The sequence below is a fragment of the Oryctolagus cuniculus genome, chromosome 12 (assembly GCF_964237555.1).
Source record: "Oryctolagus cuniculus chromosome 12, mOryCun1.1, whole genome shotgun sequence".
NCBI classification, from domain to species: Eukaryota; Metazoa; Chordata; class Mammalia; order Lagomorpha; family Leporidae; genus Oryctolagus; species Oryctolagus cuniculus.
The window spans coordinates 52,262,983-52,280,235 of NC_091443.1; the positions used below are offsets into that span (position 1 = coordinate 52,262,983).

The 17,253-nt window shown below is 42.9% G+C and overlaps 2 long non-coding RNA genes and 1 pseudogene across 3 annotated transcripts in view; 2 read left to right on the plus strand and 1 right to left on the minus strand.

Annotated features, from left to right (window-relative positions):
* LOC138844649 (uncharacterized) overlaps window positions 1-17,253 on the plus strand; it is a 103,233-nt gene that overhangs the window by 36,555 nt on the left and 49,425 nt on the right. The window lies entirely within an intron of this gene.
* On the minus strand, window positions 7,743-17,167 carry LOC103351171 (uncharacterized). 2 transcript variants are annotated; one of them, XR_011380811.1, is made up of 3 exons: window positions 16,328-16,485; window positions 15,682-16,225; window positions 7,743-8,043 (listed from the first exon to the last, which is right to left on the minus strand). It is a non-coding gene; the product is annotated as an uncharacterized lncRNA (long non-coding RNA). The 2 variants fall into 2 exon arrangements; XR_011380812.1 differs by lacking the exon at window positions 15,682-16,225 and having other exon boundaries at window positions 16,328-17,167.
* LOC100343333 (olfactory receptor 6E1-like) lies at window positions 8,678-10,150 on the plus strand (annotated as a pseudogene).

Here is a 17,253-nt window from a genome sequence, read left to right on the forward strand (position 1 = left end):
TTTTTTTTTTCCTGTTCTTTATAAGTCACCTTAGATATTCTGTTTTTAGCAGCACAAAATGGACTGAGACAGAAATTGGTTTCCTATTTGGTCTTTTTTTTTTTTTTTTTTGGCTTTTTTCTTAGTCTGGGGCAGTGGGTAGTAACAGAATAACATTTCAGTTACCTCTTACTGCATAACACCTCTTCACACTGAGTAAAAAGATCTGTCATGTGAGCAGGGCTTAGTGGGCTAGCTTATTTTTCCTTCGGGTAGCCACAGCTGGGGCAGCTCAGAGGCTAGGATGGGGAAGATGCAGCTGGAATCATCTCAAGGCTTGTTTCGTTACCTGTCAGTTGATGGTGACTGTTGGCTGGGACCTCAGTGCGTTGTTGGCTGCATACTTACATGTAACCCCTTCTGTGTGGCCACTTGGTATTCTCTCAAGAATAGTGGCTGAGTTCCAAAAGCAAGCATTCCCAAGACAGAGAGGGAAAGCTGCCAGGATTTCAAGGTCAGGGCCTGACACAGGCATAGTGTCACATCTAATGTGTTCTGTTACTCAAGGATTCAGAGCCCAGGTTCAAGGGGAAGAGATAGAACAGAGTCCATTTCTTGCTGGAGGAATGCCATAGAATTTTGGGAATATTAAAAAAAAATTGCTACAAATGGTTAAGCCTGCCTTTAAAACTATCTGGGTTTGGTCTTTGTGAATTTAACCACAGTTTGAATGCCTTTTTTTTTTTTTTTAATTCAAGACGCAGAGAGACACACAAGGGAGGTGATAGATAGATGGATTATAGATAGAGAGAGCTTCCGTCTGCTGATTCATTCCCCAAATGCCTGAAAAGGCAGCACTGGGCTGGGCCAAAGCTAGGATCTAGGAACTCATCTATACGAGTGGCAGGGAGTTAATTATTTGAGCTATCACATGCTGCCTTCCAAGGTGTATGTTAGCAAGAAGCTAGAATCAGGGACCAAAGCCATGACTTGAATCCAGGCACTCTGTTATAGGATGTGGGCCTTCTGACTGGTGGCTTAACTGCTAGTCAAATACCTGTGCCCTAATTAACTTACTTAAAATTCACAATTTGATGAATTTTGACATTATATATATATATTTCCACAAAACCATAACAAAAATAATTATGAAAATCCTGTAACCTTTTGAAATTGGTTTAGTCTAGATTTTTTGAATTTCTATATAAATTTTAGAATCATATTATTAATTTTTACAAAAAAAGACTTCTTGGGGTATTTATTTAGTCTAATGGTTAAGATGCTGGTTAAAACACCCATGCCTTGCACCAGAGTGCCTGGATTTGGTAACTGGCTTTAGTTCTTGACTCCTGTTTCCTGCCAATGCAAACCCTGGGAAACAGTGGTTATGACTCAAGTAATTGAGTTCTGCCATGCGTGTGAGAGACCTAGATTGAATTCCTGGTGCTTGTGGGCATTTTAGGAATGAATCTGCAAAGAGGTACATTATAACTCTCTTTTTCTGCCTCTCAAAAATTACAAAAAGCCAAAAACTACAAAAAAAGACCCTTCTGCAATTTTGATTGGAATATATCAAATTCATAGATAAACTTGGGGAAAATGGCATCTTAATAATACTATTTCTTCCAACAGATGAACATAATATATTTCCCTTTTATTATTAAGGTATTTAATTTCTTTCAGTACTGTAGTTTTTTTTGACAGGCAGAGTGGACAGTGAGAGAGAGAGAGACAGAGAGAAAGGTCTTCCTTTACCTTTGGTTCACCCTCCAATGGCCGCCAGCGCACCACCTGGCTGATCCAAAACCAGGAGCCAGGTGCTTCTCCTGGTCTACCATGCGGGTGCAGGGCCCAAGCACTTGGGCCATCCTCCACTGCCTTCCTGGGCCACAGTAGAGAGCTAGACTGGAAGAGGAGCAAGCGGGACAGAATCCGGTGCCCCGACCGGGACTAGAACCCGGTGTGCTGGTGCCGCAGGTGGAGGATTAGCCTATTGAGCTGTGGCGCCGGCCTGTAGTTTTTTTTATGTATAAGGTTTGCACATCTTTTGTCAGATTCACTCATTTCATATTTTGTTATGCTTTTATAAATGGTATTCAAAAAGTCTTCATTTTTCTGATTGCTTATTGTTAGCACTTAGGAAAATCAATCATTGATTTTTAAAAAATAATATTATATTGTACATTTGTGGGATAAACCCTACTTGGTCAAAAATGTATTATGTGTTATTTTTTTGCTATATATAGGATATAATTTGTTAAAAGTTTGTAAAGTCTCAGCAAATTCAAAAAAATCAAAATCATGTCATGCATATTCTCTGACCACAATGGAATGAAGTTGGTAATCAACAACTCAGGAATCCCTAGAGCATATGCAAACACATGGAGACTGAACAAGGTGCTCATGGACAAACAGTGAGTCATTGAAAAAACCAAAAGAGAAATAAAAAATTTCTGGAAACAAATGAATATGACAATACAACATATCAAAACTTACGGGAAGGCTGGCGCCGTGGCTCACTAGGCTAATCCTCCGCCTAACGGCGCCGGCATACCGGGTTCTAGTCCCGGTCGGGGTTCCAGATTCTGTCCCGGTTGCCCCTCTTCCAGGCCAGCTCTCTGCTATGGCCAGGGAGTGCAGTGGAGGATGGCCCAAGTGCTTGGGCCCTGCACCCCATGGGAGACCAGGAGAAGCACCTGGCTCCTGCCTTCGGATCAGCGCGGTGTGCTGGCCGCAGCGTGCCGGCCGTGGCGGCCACTGGAGGGTGAACCAACAGCAAAGAAAGACCTTTCTCTCTGTCTCTCTCTCTCACTGTCCACTCTGCCTGTCAAAAAACAAAACAAAACAAAAAAAACAAAACAACAACTTATGGGATACAGCCAAAGCAGTGTTAAGAGGCAAATTTCTAGTAATTGGAGCCTATATCAAGAAATTATCAAGAAATTGGAAATTCACCAAATAAATGATCTACCAGTGCATCTCAAGGACCTTGAAAAACAACAGCAAACGAAACCCAAAACTAGTAGGAAAAAGAAATAATTAAAATTAGAGGAGAAATCAACAAAATAGAAACCAATAAAACACAAAAGATTTCAAAATGAAGAGCTGATTTTTTGAAAAAATAAATAAAGTTGACACACCATTGGCCCAACTAACCAAAAACAGGAGAGAGAAGACCAAAATTAGTAAAATCAGAGATGAAAAAGGAATTTTAACAACAGACACCACAGACATAAAAGGAATCATCAGAAATTACTGCAAAGAGCTGTATGCCAACAAATCGGGAATCTAGAAGAAATGGATAGATTCCTTGACACATATGACCTCCCTGAATTGAGCCATGAAGGCATAGAAAACCTAAACAGACCAATAACCAAACAGACTCAAATCAATAATAAAGACCCTCCCAACAAAGAAGAGCTCAGGACCGGATGGCTTCACTGCTGAATTCTACCAAATGTTTAAAGAAGAACTAATTCCAATTCTTCTCAAGCTATTCAAAACAATTGAAAGGGAGGGAATCCTTTCAAATTCTTTCTATGAAGCCAGCATCACCTTAATTCCTAAACCTGAAAAAGATACAACAGAGAAAGAGAACTACAGACCAATCTCTCTGATGAACATAGATGCAAAAATCTTCAGCAAAATACTAGCCAATTGAATCCAACAACACATCAGAAAGATCATCCACCGGGATGAAGCGGGATTTATTCCTGGTATGCAGGGTGGTTCAACTTTGCAAATCAATCAATGTGATACATCACATTAAAAAACTGAAGAATAAAAATCATATGATTATCTCAACAGACACAGAGAAAGCATTTGACAAAATACAACACTCTTTCATGATAAAACTTTAAGAAAATTGGGAATAGAAGGAACATTTCTCAACACAATCAAAGCAATATATGACAAACCCATGGCCAGTGTCCCATTGAATGGGGAAAAGTTGAGAGCAATCCCACAGTGATCTGGAACCAGACAAGGGTGCCCACTCTCACCACTGCTTTTCAATATAGTCCTGGAAGTTTTATCCAGAGGCATTAGACAAGAAAAAGAAGTCAAAGTGATACAAATTGGGAAGGAACAAGTCAGACTATCCCTATTTGCAGATGACATGATCCTATATATAGGGGATCCAAAAGACTCCTCTAAGAGACTATTGGAACTCATAGAAGAGTTTGGAAATGTAGCAGGATATAAAATCAACACACAAAAATCAATTGCCTTTCTCTATGCAGACAATGCTACAGCTGAGAAAGAGCTTCCAAGATAGTCCCATTAATAATAGCTACCAAAAATATCAAATACCTTGAAATAAATTTAACTAAGGATGTCAAAGATCTCTACAATGAGAATTACAAAGCATTAAAGAAAGAAATAGAATAAGATACAAAAACATGGACAAATCTTCCATATTCATGGATTAGAAGAATCAATATCATCAAAATGTCCATACTACCAAAAGCAATTTACTGATTCAATGCAATACCAATCAAAATATCAAAGACATTTTTATCAGATACAGAAAAAATGATGTTGAAATTCATATGGAAACACAGGAGACCCCAAATAGCTAAAGCAATCTTATACAATAAAAAACAAGGTAGAGGCATCACAACAAAAGATTTCAAGATATATTACAGGGCAGTCTTCATCAAAACAGCCTGATAGTGGTACAAAAACAGATGGATAGACCAATGGATCAGAATAGAAACACCCTAAATCAATCCAAATATCTTCAACCAACCAATCTTTGACAGAGGTGCTAAAATGACCCCTGAGCAAGGACAGTCTCTTCAACAAATGGTGCTGGGGAAAACTGGATTGCCATATACAGAATCATGAAGCAAGACCTTTATCTAACACCTTTCACCAAAATCCACTCAAAGTGGATTAGAGACCTAGATCTACAATTCGACACCATCAAATTATCGGAGGACATTGGGGAAACCCTACAAGACATTGAGTTTGGGATTACATCAAATTGATAAGCTTCTGCACTGCAAAAGAAACAATCAGCAAAGAGAAGAGACAACTTACAGAATGGGAGAAAATATTTGAAAACTCTACAACTGATAAAGGATTAATAACCAGAATATATAAAGAGATCAAGAAACTCAACAACAACAAAACAAAAAAAATCCAGTTAAGAAATGGGAAAAGTACTTAAATAGTTTTCAAAAGAGAAAATCCAAATGGCCAACAGACACATGAAAAAATGCTCAGGATCACTAGCCATCAGGGAAATGCAGATCAAAACCACCATAAGGTTTCACCTCATCCCAGTTAGAATGGCTTTCATACAGAAATCAACAAACAACAAATGCTGGTGAGGATGTGGGGAAAGAGTATCCCAATCCACACTTGGTGGAAAGGTAAACTGGTAAAACCACTATAGAAGACAGTGTGGAGATACCTCAGAGATCTGAACATAGACCTACCATATGACCCAGCCATCCTACTCCTGGGAATCTACCCAAGGGAAATGAAAAATCAGCATATGAAAGAGCTATGTGTACCTCCATATTTGTTGCAGCTCAATTCACAATAAGAAAGACATGGAATCAACCCAATGCCCATCTACTGAAGACTGGATAAATAAATTATGGGATACGTTCACCATGGAATACTACACAACAGTAAAAAAAAAAGTTGGTTATTAGCAACAAAATGTTTGAAACTGGAAAACATCATACTTATAGAAATAAGCCAGTCTCAATGGGACAAATTCTATATGTTCTCCCTGACCTGCGATAACTAATAGAGCACCTAAAAGGCAACATGTACGAATGAAATTGACACTATGAAAAGCAATGATTTTGAACAGCCCTTCCCTTCACTGTTGAGGAACCCCTTTTTATTCTATATTTTTGGTTCTTTTCCTTTATAATATTTTCCTTATCTCTTTTTTCTTTCATATGAATTATTGAACTCTATACTTAATTTAGAGTTAATCATATATGTATAAAGTTAATTGAAAATAGATCTTAGTAAAGAATAGAGAATAAGAAAGGGAAGAGGGAGAGGGCTGGGAGTGTGGGTGGGAGGACAAGCATGGTGGGAAAAATTACCAAGATCTTAAACCTGTAATTTTGAAATGTATGAAGTTCATAACTGTAAAGCAGTATAGTCCTACATACTTTCCTACGGACTCACTTCTAAGGTACAGCTAAACAAATTGCCATAGGACCCCAAAATCCTTTAAGTTGGCTGATAAAAATAACAGCTTAAGTGTTATAAAGACCAAATGGATAGGATTAAGTGATAAAGTGACATAAAGTGATCATATAAATAGGACTAAGTGTATGGAAACAATAATAGGATCAAAAAGGAGTGAAGACTGGGGCTGGCACTGTTGCACAGTGGGTTAACGCCATGGCCTGAAGTGCCAGCATCCCATATAGGCACAGGTTTGAGTCCTGGCTGCCTCTCTTCCAATCCAGCTCTCTGCTAGTGGCCTGGGAAAGCAGTACAAGATGGCCCAAGTCCTTGGGCCCCTGCACCCACATTAGAGACCTGGAAGAAGCTCCTGGCTCCTGGCTTCAGATCGGTGCAGCTCTGGCCATTGTGGTCATCTGGGGAGTGAAAAAGCAGATGGAAGACCTCTCTCTCTTTCTCTACCACTCTCTAACTCTGTATTTCAAATAAATAAAATAAATCTTAAAAAAAAAAAAAAGAGTGAAGGCTCCAACATGGAAGCAGTCCATAGAGCAGACTCATAGAATGACTGTCACTTTAGTATCACTCTGACCTCAGAATCAGCCCTTAAGGCACTTGATCTGACTGGAAAGCCCAGGGGGAGCATTTCAGGCATGGAAAGCCAAGACACTGTGGCAAAAAATGTCCTACATAGAGGACCGCTGTGGTGAGATCTCAGTGGAAAGAAGGGGCCACCAAAGAAGGATGTACTTTCCTTTGAAGGGAGGAGAGAACTCCATTTTGCTTATGGCCTTGTCAAGCTAGTGGATCCAAAAGGCTTCCAAAACCAAGGCAGATCATGTCAAGAACCTTGGGTGATCCCTGATGTCATACATAAGAGTGTTAATTGTTAAGTTAACAATAAGAGTCACTGTTCCCATGCAGGACCTCTGTACCCAAAGAGTTGTACATTGAAGCTTAATAGTAAAACTTGTTTTCAAGGATCACTTCCTTTTAGTGTATTTAATGGAGGATATTATTATGTCTCGTAAGTTATAGGTATGTCTAAGAGCTCACAAAATATGTATCATGCTTGGATTCTTCTTTAAAGACAATTAAGTTTCTAAAAGGAAAGAAAGAGGAGGAAAGAAGGGAAAAGAGGAAGGGGGGGAAGGGAAATCACCTTTGAGAAGCAATAAAAGAACAGCGCTGACTCTCTGTATCAAGACCTGTCACATACAGTCTAATAAATACAAACTCGCTTAGTGATCATAAAGATTTTATGAGGTAGATACTATTATTATCTCCATTTGTGTACCCGTGATACAAAGAAATCTTACTTGCTCAAGATCAAATGGCTAACAGGTGCCTGAGCTCTGTCTGCACACGGGCAGTTTGTTTGCAGTGATTGTGTCCTCAGACCCTGTGCAGAATTGCCTACTGGCTAGCTGATGTCCACAGCATACTGAGCCTTTGTAGCCAGGAGGCTCCTGTACACTCACACTTCTCTTCCATCAGTTGACTTAACGTTAATTGGCTACTCGTTTCTGAACCTCTCTTTGATAAGTGGATTTTTACTGTAATTACTCATATTTGAATTAAACAAAGATAAACTAATGGGATATGAGTATAAAAACAATGTTGTTTTGGGGCAGGCAGTTAGTTTAGCATTAAGATGCCAGTTCAGATACCTGTGTCCCACACTGGAGAGCCTTGGTTTGATTCCAGCTCTGGCTCCTGGTTTCAGTTCTTGCTTAATGCAAATCCTGGGAGGCAAATGTGATGGCGCAGATGCTTTTGTCTCTTCCATCCACATGGGCAATCTAGATCGAGTTCCCGGCTTTCAGCTTCCACCTGGCTTAGCCCAGCTGTTGCAGACATTTGGCTAGTAGATCAGTGGATGGGAGCTCTCTCTTTCTCCCTCTGGAAAACAAACAAACAAACAAACAAACAACCAGAAGAAATGAACAGAAAAGAAAGAAAAGGACGTGAACAGAAAATATAGGAATAAAAAAGAGTGAAGTTCTTATAATATAATGTTATAATTAAACTGATTCTTTTTTTTTTTTTTTTTTGACAGGCAGAGTTAGACAGTGAGAGAGAGACAGAGAGAAAGGTCTTCCTTTTCTGTTGGTTCACCCCCCAAATGGCTGCTACGGCTGGCACGCTGCACCTATCCGAAGCCAGGAGCCAGGTGCTTCCTCCTGGTCTCCCATGTGGGTGCAGGGCCCAAGCCTTGGGCCATCCTCCATTGCCTTCCCGGGCCACAGCAGAGAGCTGGACTGGAAGAGGAGCAACCGGGACAGAATCCCGCACCCCAACAGGGACTAGAACCCGGGGTGCCGGCGCCACAGGCAGAGGATTAGCCTAGTGAGCCGTGCGCAGACCCTAAACTGATTCCCTTTAATAGGTGCTATGAAGGCAGGAAAAAATTGTTGAATTAGGAGTGGGTGATGACTAGGAAGAGTGATAGAGTAAAACTCCTAGAATTTTTCTTTCTTGAGTATCTTTGAAATTTTTTTGTTACTGAAACAAATCCTGAAAATTCTAGAAAACACATTATGGCTTCTCCTCATCTACCTCCTCACCCTGCTCGGGAACCTCCTCATTGTGGTTGTCGCCCTCACGCACAGGTGCCTCCACACCCCCATGTACTTCTTCCTCTGCAACTTTGCTGTCCTGGAGATCTGGTTCACCTCCGTCATCTTCCCCAAGATGCTGACCAACATCCTCACAGGACACAAGACCATCTCCCTAGCAGGATGCTTTCTCCAGTTGTTCCTCTATTTCTTCCTGGGCACCACAGAGTTCTTCCTACTGGCAGCGATGTCCTTTGACAGGTATGTGGCCATATGTAACCCCCTGCGGTACACCATCATCATGAGCAAAAGGGTGTGTGTCCAGCTGGTGCTCTGCTCATGGATCACAGACTCATTCTCATTCTTCTTCCAAGTGTCATCATATTTAACCAACCATTCTGTGGCCCTAATGTCATTAATCATTTCTTCTGTGACAACTTTCCACTCATGGAACTCATATGTGCAGATACAACTCTGATAGAGCTTCTGAGTTTTTTTTTTTTTAAGCAAAGATTTATTTATTTATTTGAACGGCAGAATTACAGAGAGGTAGAGGCAGATGCAGAGAGAGAGAAATCTTCCATCCACTGGTTTACTCCCCAAACAGCTGCAATGGCCAGGTTTGGGCTGGACGGAAGCCCAGGAGCCAGGAGCTTCTTCCAGGTCTCCCACGTGGGCACAGGGGCCAAAACACTTGGGCTATCTACTACTGATTTTCCAGAGAGCTGGATCAGAAGTGGAGCATCTGGGACTTGAATCAGCACCAATATGGGGTGCCGGCACTGCAGGCGATGGCTTTACCCACTACACCACAGCACGGGCCGCAGAGCTTCTGATTTTTGTAAAAACCAATGTCAGCTTACTGGGCACTCTGTGTATGACAGCCACCTGCTGTGTGGCCACATCCTGCACACCATCCTGCACATCCCCTCAGCCAAGGAGGGGCAGAAAGCCTTCTCAACTTTCTCTTCCCACAAGATTGTGGTGTCTCTCTTCCATGGCAGCTGCGTCTTCATGTACATCCGGTCAGGCAAAGGTGGTCAGTGGGAGGGCTGGAACAAGGTGGTAGTTTTGCTCAACATCGTGGTAACCCCAGTGCTCACTCCCTTTATCTACATCCTGAGAAACAAACAGGTGAAACAGGTGTTTCAGAAGCAGGTGAGCAAGCTCCTCTCATAAAGAACCAGATCTGAGAGAGGAATCAGATCTGAGAGAGCCAGTCTGTATCTTTTAACTGGAGAGTTGAGGCCATTTACATTCAAGATGACTATTGATAAGTAACAACTTGGCCTTGCCATTTTTCCATAAATATTTCTATTGTTTACTTTGGATTTCCTTTGTACTTTTACTGGGAAATTTTCTGCCTTCAGCTTCTTTCATAGTGATGATCATGTTTCCATGTGTAGCATATCATATCTTTTGTAATGATGGACGAGTGGCTACAAATCCTTTCAGTTTCTTTTTTCTTTTTTTTTTTTTTTTTTATGGAAGGTCTTTATTTCACCTTCATTTCTAAGTGATAGCTTGGCAGGGTACAGTATCCTGGGTTGACAGCTTTTTTCTCTTAAGACTTGGAATATATCTTGGAATATATCTTTTCTCCTAGCCTATAAGGTTTCTGATGAGAAGTCAGCTGTTGGCCGGTGCCAAGGCTCAGTAGGCTAATCCTCTGCCTGTGGCGCCGGTACACTGGGTTCTAGTCCCGGTTGGGACGCTGGATTCTGTCCCGATTGCCCCTCTTCCAGGCCAGCTCTCTGCTGTGGCCCGGGAGTGCAGTGGAGGATGGTCCAAGTCCTTGGGCCCTGCACCCCATGGGAGACCAGGAGAAGCACCTGGCTCCTGCCTTCGGATCAGCGTGGTGCGTCGGCTGGGGCGGCCATTGGAGGGTGAACCAACGGCAAAGGAAGACCTTTCTCTCTCTCTCTCTCTCTCACTGTCCACTCTGCCTGTCAAAAAAAAAAAAAAAAAAAAAAAAAGTCAGTTGTGAGTCTAATTGAAGATCCCCTGAAAGTAATCTGGCATTTCTCTCATGCATGTTTTAGAATCTTTTCTTTATGTTTTACTGTGGAGAATTTGACTACAATATGTTGTGGTGAAGATCTTTTCTGGTCATGTCTATTAGGAGTTCTATGTGTTTCCTGTACTTGGACGTCCCTTTCTCCAAAACAGAGACATTTTCTGTAATTATTTCACTAAACTCACCCCCCCACCCTTTGGAAAGTAGCTAGGTTTCATTGGGGACAGTGCATCCTTCAGAATGGAAGGGACACACCAGGAACACCTGAGGAACATCTGAGCAGCCTCCCAAGAGAGCTGGCCGGTGGTGTGCCGCTCCTCCGTGGAAGCGGGGATAGCGGTGGGGTGTGCCGCCCCTCCACGGAGGTGGAGGGGCCGGCAGCTAACCCGGGACGGCGTCGTTCCTCCGCGAGTGAGGGACCGGCAGCTAACCCGGGAAGAGCCGGGCAGACAAAAGAACAGCGCAGGGTTTAGTGTCATTCCTCCGCGAATGGGGGAGCGACAGGCATTTGGGAAGTGACCAGTAGACGGGAGATCTCTCTCTGTCAGTCAGTCAGTCAGTCTGTCTTTCTCTCTCTCTCTACCTTTCAAATAAAATCAATATTTTCAAATTAAAAAAAAAAAAAAAAAAAGAATGGAAGGGACAGAGAGAGTGCCCTGTCACTCAGATCGGGGGAAAGCAAGGTTACATGGTTGAATGGGTGGCTCAGCAGAGAGCTGAGAGCTGAGTGCGTACTTTGTTTAGACAAGGTCTTAATAGGGAAAAGGGGTCCAGGTTTCTCCTTCCCCTTCTCCTCTTCCTCCTCTAGGACAAAAGGTTTGGTGAGTGTAAATTAGGAAATTCCTCCCCACATTTGCTGGTGCTGGTGAGTGGGGCTTCCCCCAGGGCACCTGCCATGTAGGAGAATGTAGAGGTTTTATTGCTCAGTGTTATCAGGCCAGGTAACTCATTTGGTGCTGAGGAGAGAGCTTTCCCTTGGGGAAGGGCTGGGACCACCTGGAAGGTTATCAGGGTCTGGGCAGGACTCTGAAGTGTAGATACTGGGCTTCTGCAGTTGTAAAAAGTCCTTCTAATCCATTCTCCCTTTCTACACCTTCAGGAACTCCTAAGACCTGTATGATGGGTCATTTGATAGCATCCCATAAATCTCTAGCACTGTTTTTTAGTTTTCTGATTTCTTCTTCTCTTTTTTTGGCATGACTGTAAAATTTGCAGAGATTTGTCTTCTAACTCAGATATTATTTTTTTAAAAAAAGATTTATTTATTTGAAAGGCAGAGTTACAGAGAGAGGTCTTCCATCCACAGGTTCACCCCCCAAAAGGCCGCAACAGCCAGAGCTGCGCCAATCCACAGCCAGGAGCCGAGCTTCTTCCGGGTCTCCCACGTGGGTGCAGGGGCCCAAGGATGTGGGCCATCTTCTACTGCTTTCCCAGGCCATTGCAGAGAGCTGGATCGGAAGTAGAGCAGCTGGGACTCCAACTGGCACCCATATGGGATGCCGGCACTGTAGGTGGGATGGATTTAGCTGCTATGCCACAGTGCCAGCCCCTGGATATTCTTTCTTCTGCTTCATTGAGTCTGTTGTTAAGGCTTTCCACTGCATTTTTTTTGACAGGCAGAGTTAGACAGAGAGAGAGAGAGAGACAGAGAGAAAGGTCTTCCTTCTGTTGGTTCATCCCCCAAATGGCTGCTATGGCTGGCGCGCTGCACCGATCTGAAGCCTGGAGCCAAGTGCTTTTCCTGGTCTCCCACATGGGTACAGGTGCCCAAGCACTTGGGCCATCCTCCACTGCCTTCCCGGGCCACAGCAGAGAGCTGGATTGGAAGAGGAGCAGCCGGAACTAGAACCCGGTGTTGATATGGGATGCCGGCGCCGCAGGCGGAAGATTAACCAAGTGAGCCACGGCGCCAGCCCCAATCTTTTTTTTTTTTTTTTAAAGAACTTGTGTTGTGTTGGAAAATCCAGTAGACTTAAATGAAATGAACAAATATTTTCAAATCACAGAATTAATACAAGTGTTTGGGACCAGCTTTGTGGCATAGTGGGTAAAGCCACCACCTGGGATGCAAGCATCCCATGTGGGCACCAGTTCATGTCCCGGCAACTGCGTTTCTGATATCGCTCTCTGCTAAGGGTTTGGGCCCCTGCCACCCATGTAGGAGACCTGGATGTAGCTCCTGGCTCCTGACTGCAGCCTGGCCCAGTGCTGGCCATTGAAGCCACCTGGGGGAGTGAAACAGTGGTAGGAATATCTCACTTTCTCTCCCACTAGTAACCCCTTCAAAAATAAGTAAATGAATCTCTAAATATATTCCGTCCTTTAGAATCCGTAGAGCTTCTGAGCTTATGCTGAGTGGTGTAGTGCCTGGCACCATGATGACATAACACAGCATAATGGATTTCTTGGAAGCTTTTAGTGAACCACAGAGTAAGTCTCTGTTCTCAAAGAACTCATGTTCTGGGGCAGGTGTAGAGATTTTTCTGAATGGGAAAGACTCAGTGTTTTTAGGGATCCAATAAAATAGTACTTTAACCTTTCAGAACAAATGGAATTAGAAGATAGTTCTTTTTAGATGGAAAATGGTCTTGATTCCACAGGTTTTTTTCCATAACACATACAGTTTATGAATTTTTAAAAGACTCCCCCACCTCTTTTTTTATTCCTCTGGAATATTTACTCAGCCCCTTGGTTCTACAGATTTATGAGAAGAACTTGCTCACCTGCTCCCGAAACACCTGCTTTACCTGTTTGTTTCTCAGAGTGTAGATGAAGGGATTGAGCACTGGAGTGACCACAGTGTTGAGCAATGCCACCACCTTATTCCAGCCCTCCCCCTGGCCACCTTTGCCTGACCGGATGTACATGAAGATGCAGCTGCCATAGAAGAGAGACACCACAATGATATGGGAGGAGCAGGTTGAAAAGGCTTTCTGCCTCTCCTTGGCTGAGGGGATGTGCAGGATAGTGTGGACGATGTGGCCATAGCAGGTGGCTGTCACACACAGAGTGCCCAGTAAGCTGATGATGGCTGTCACAAAACCCAGAAGCTCTATCAGAGTTGTGTCTGCACATATGAGTTCCATGAGTGGAAAGCTGTCACAGAAGAAATGATTAATGACATTAGGGCCACAGAATGGTTGGTTAAATATGATGACACTTGGAAGAAGAATGAGAATGAGTCCTGTGATCCATGAGCAGAGCACCAGCTGGACACACACCCTTTTGCTCATGATGGTGGTGTACCGCAGGGGGTTACATATGGCCACATACCTGTCAAAGGACATCGCTGCCAGTAGGAAGAACTCTGTGGTGCCCAGGAAGAAATAGAGGAACAACTGGAGAAAGCATCCTGCTAGGGAGATGGTCTTGTGTCCTGTGAGGATGTTGGTCAGCGTCTTGGGGAAGATGATGGAGGTGAACCAGATCTCCAGGACAGCAAAGTTGCGGAGGAAGTAGTACATGGGGGTGTGGAGGCGCCTGTGCGTGAGGGTGACGACCACGATGAGGAGGTTCCCGAGCAGGGTGAGGAGGTAGGTGAGGAGGAGCCCCAGGAAGATGAGCAGCTGCAGCTCACAGGCATCTGAGAGCCCCAGCAGGACAATCTCAGTGATTCTGGTGTGGTTCCCCATGGCTCCTGAGACCTGCGCTGGGGATGGCTGATGAAAGGTGTTCAGCATCAGGAGTGGTGATGTTCTGGAGGGTCTGAGAACAACCTGGGTTGGAGAGGAAGAGGGTGAGTGTTGGATTTGGGCTGAAGAAGTCCTCTATGCCTGTGAGCTGCTGGCTCGCTACTCTTCCTCTTCAGGCAGGTTGCCCACATCTCACAGTGAGTCAGCAGCGAGTCCTATATTTTGACTCCATTTTATCTGTTTATTGGAAAAGTTTTGTTTTTACCAATTCGTTTTCCACGGCCCTCCTTTTTTCTGTTAGAAACGCTGTGTTAAAATTGTTTATATCAGATGATATCTTTTCCCATATTTGTCCAAATATTTGTGTTTGCAAATCCAGGATCCAAGTGCCACAGAAGTTAATGCTGCCATCAGTGAAATACATGCTCAAGAGCTTTTTACTGAAGGCATTTAGTTTAGTCAGAGAGCCTGTGACTGGAACTGGGATCCATCACTTACTAACTGATCTCACCAACCTTCTGTTTCCACCTTGAGTATTGTAAGAATACTGATGTGAAATGTTCTCCTGGCTCTTAAATGGGTATCATACACCCAACACTTAGCACAGGGCTGGCCACATAGGGGACAGGAACATAATATTAGCTCTTTATTCTAAAAGTGTTATCAGCTCATCCTTAAAGTTGAAATAAAAGGAACTGAATAATAAGAATCTCCAAAACCTCACAGAGGCAACTTCTATTAAGATTTTGATGTATTTCTCTTGAGTATATTTTATTACATTTATTAGTTATAAGTTTACAGAGCTGTGTTTATAGATCATGTATTTTGTATCCCTACATTGGTCTCACTTCAATTTTAGAGAGTGTATCTTTGGCTTAAAATGATTATTTATTTCTGGATTTTTCACTGCCTTTGTCCTCAGAGTTCTGGATGAAGAATGAGGCAATCTTGTCAATGGTTGTTCTTTGTACAAATGACAGGTTCAGGCAAACTACTGTAGGGAAAAGGCTGGTACATCCAGGACATGAGCAGCAAGCATGTGATAAGGCTGAGTCAGAGAAATAGTAACGTACCACTCGATTTCTCAGTAAAACACATATCTATGTGGATTAGATATGATCATGAAAAAAAATGAACGGCTTGTAAGATGGGAAGATTGTGGGTCATTTTTCTTTCTTCTTGTTAATACATTTATTCTTGCTGCATAATTAACTTCAATCTAAAATCATAAAAGAAACACTGAGCCTATTTGGGTGGAAGTTGAGTAGAATATTTCAGGAGAAACAAAGGGGAAATAAAAGTGTAGGAAAGGCTTAAGGTCTCCATTACTTACTGTCTGAAGGTGAGTGAAAACATGGAGGATGATCAAAAGATCAAAGTGAGTTGTCCCATGGCCCAGCAGGGGCACTGAAAATAGATGACTAGCTCTAGACAGAGTGTCTTGAAGAAGTGGGTTCCCTTTTCTCCATTCCAAAAATTGCAACAAGCAGTTTACCTCTTTAGCTACCAGGTGAGGTGTGCAGTTGTCTCCCTAGGTGGTTCTGATGACAGATTCCTGGTTTCCACTGCAGTGTTGCCTGAGGACCCCTGTTGTTGGGGGACTCACCAGATGTTCAAAGGAGATTCCAGAGCTGCAGCAGGGTCTGCAGGTCTTGGACATGGGCAAGTCTTGTGTTTGTAGTGCGTGTGTCACCACTTCTCTGTGTTTGCAACACGCACTCTCCCTGTGCAGTGCTGCCTGACTCTCTTGTCACTAGCATGTGCCAGGTGTCCCCAGAAATGAGCTGTCTCTGTTTTTTTTCCTGAACCTGTGGGTTCACAGATCTCTTAGAGTTGCCTTTGTTCTCTTCCCACAGTGTTGGTTTTGAACAACTTTCCTGGGGAAATCAACATAGAAGCCTAATTAATTGTTCTTCCATTCTGCCCATTAAAATGAATAGACTAACTTCCTTTCATGTAGAGCTATGTAATTCACTTACTGTTGAGCTTAAGTTGTTTCTGGTTAATGGTATGTGGCCTTCCAGGTCCATGTCCCATAGTAGACTCAGGAGAAACTATTGATGGCACACTACTTTTCTCTGTGGAGTGGGCATCACAATTGGACTATTTGGGGTTCTGTTGGGTCTCTATGGCAACTCAGAAATCCACAAAGGAACACAGCTGAAACAACCCATCTAGAGAGTCTCATCTTCTGGTGGATGGAGTTGTTCTTCCCTTGAGATTCATTACTGTTATGGGTATTAGGGATGTGGAAAGTTCCCCTAGTTCTTTTTTTTTTTTTTTCTTTAACTTTGGAACTAAAAGTTTACTTAGTTGTGCCTCAGAGGCACAGGCACTTCTAATGAAGTTTAGTTGTTTCAATGAAGGACACATTTTAAACTATTCATCCTACTTTTGTTGAGTTGTTCTTGTGTGCAGAGGCTGCTCTTAATGCAGACATACAGAAGCAGAATCCCGTGAAGAAGACAGGCATTAAAAAATCAACACACAATTAATTACCAGTGTTCCCAGCAATCTAACGAAGAGCTCCTAGGAGATTCTAACCTAGACTGAAGGATGAGAGGCTTGGTCTTCTTGGGCTGCTGTCATTAAATCTTTGATGATGGCTGTAACAGGGTAGATTTATTTTTCAGTTTTGGAGGCTTCTAAGTCCCAATATCAAGGTGTCCACCTCCTGGTTAGCAGAAGACCAACTTTTTGGTGTTGGAGAGACCGGGTTTTGGTCTGTTCCTCTTCTTTTTTCCCCCAGAAACCTTTTATTGAAGGAATACAAACTTCATACATTTCATAATTTCAACTTTAGGAACATGGTGATTCTTCCCTCTGTACCCATCTTCCCACCCACTCTCCCACCCCTCTTCCTCCTCTGTCTCCTATTCCCTTTCTTAGTTTTTACTCAGATGTA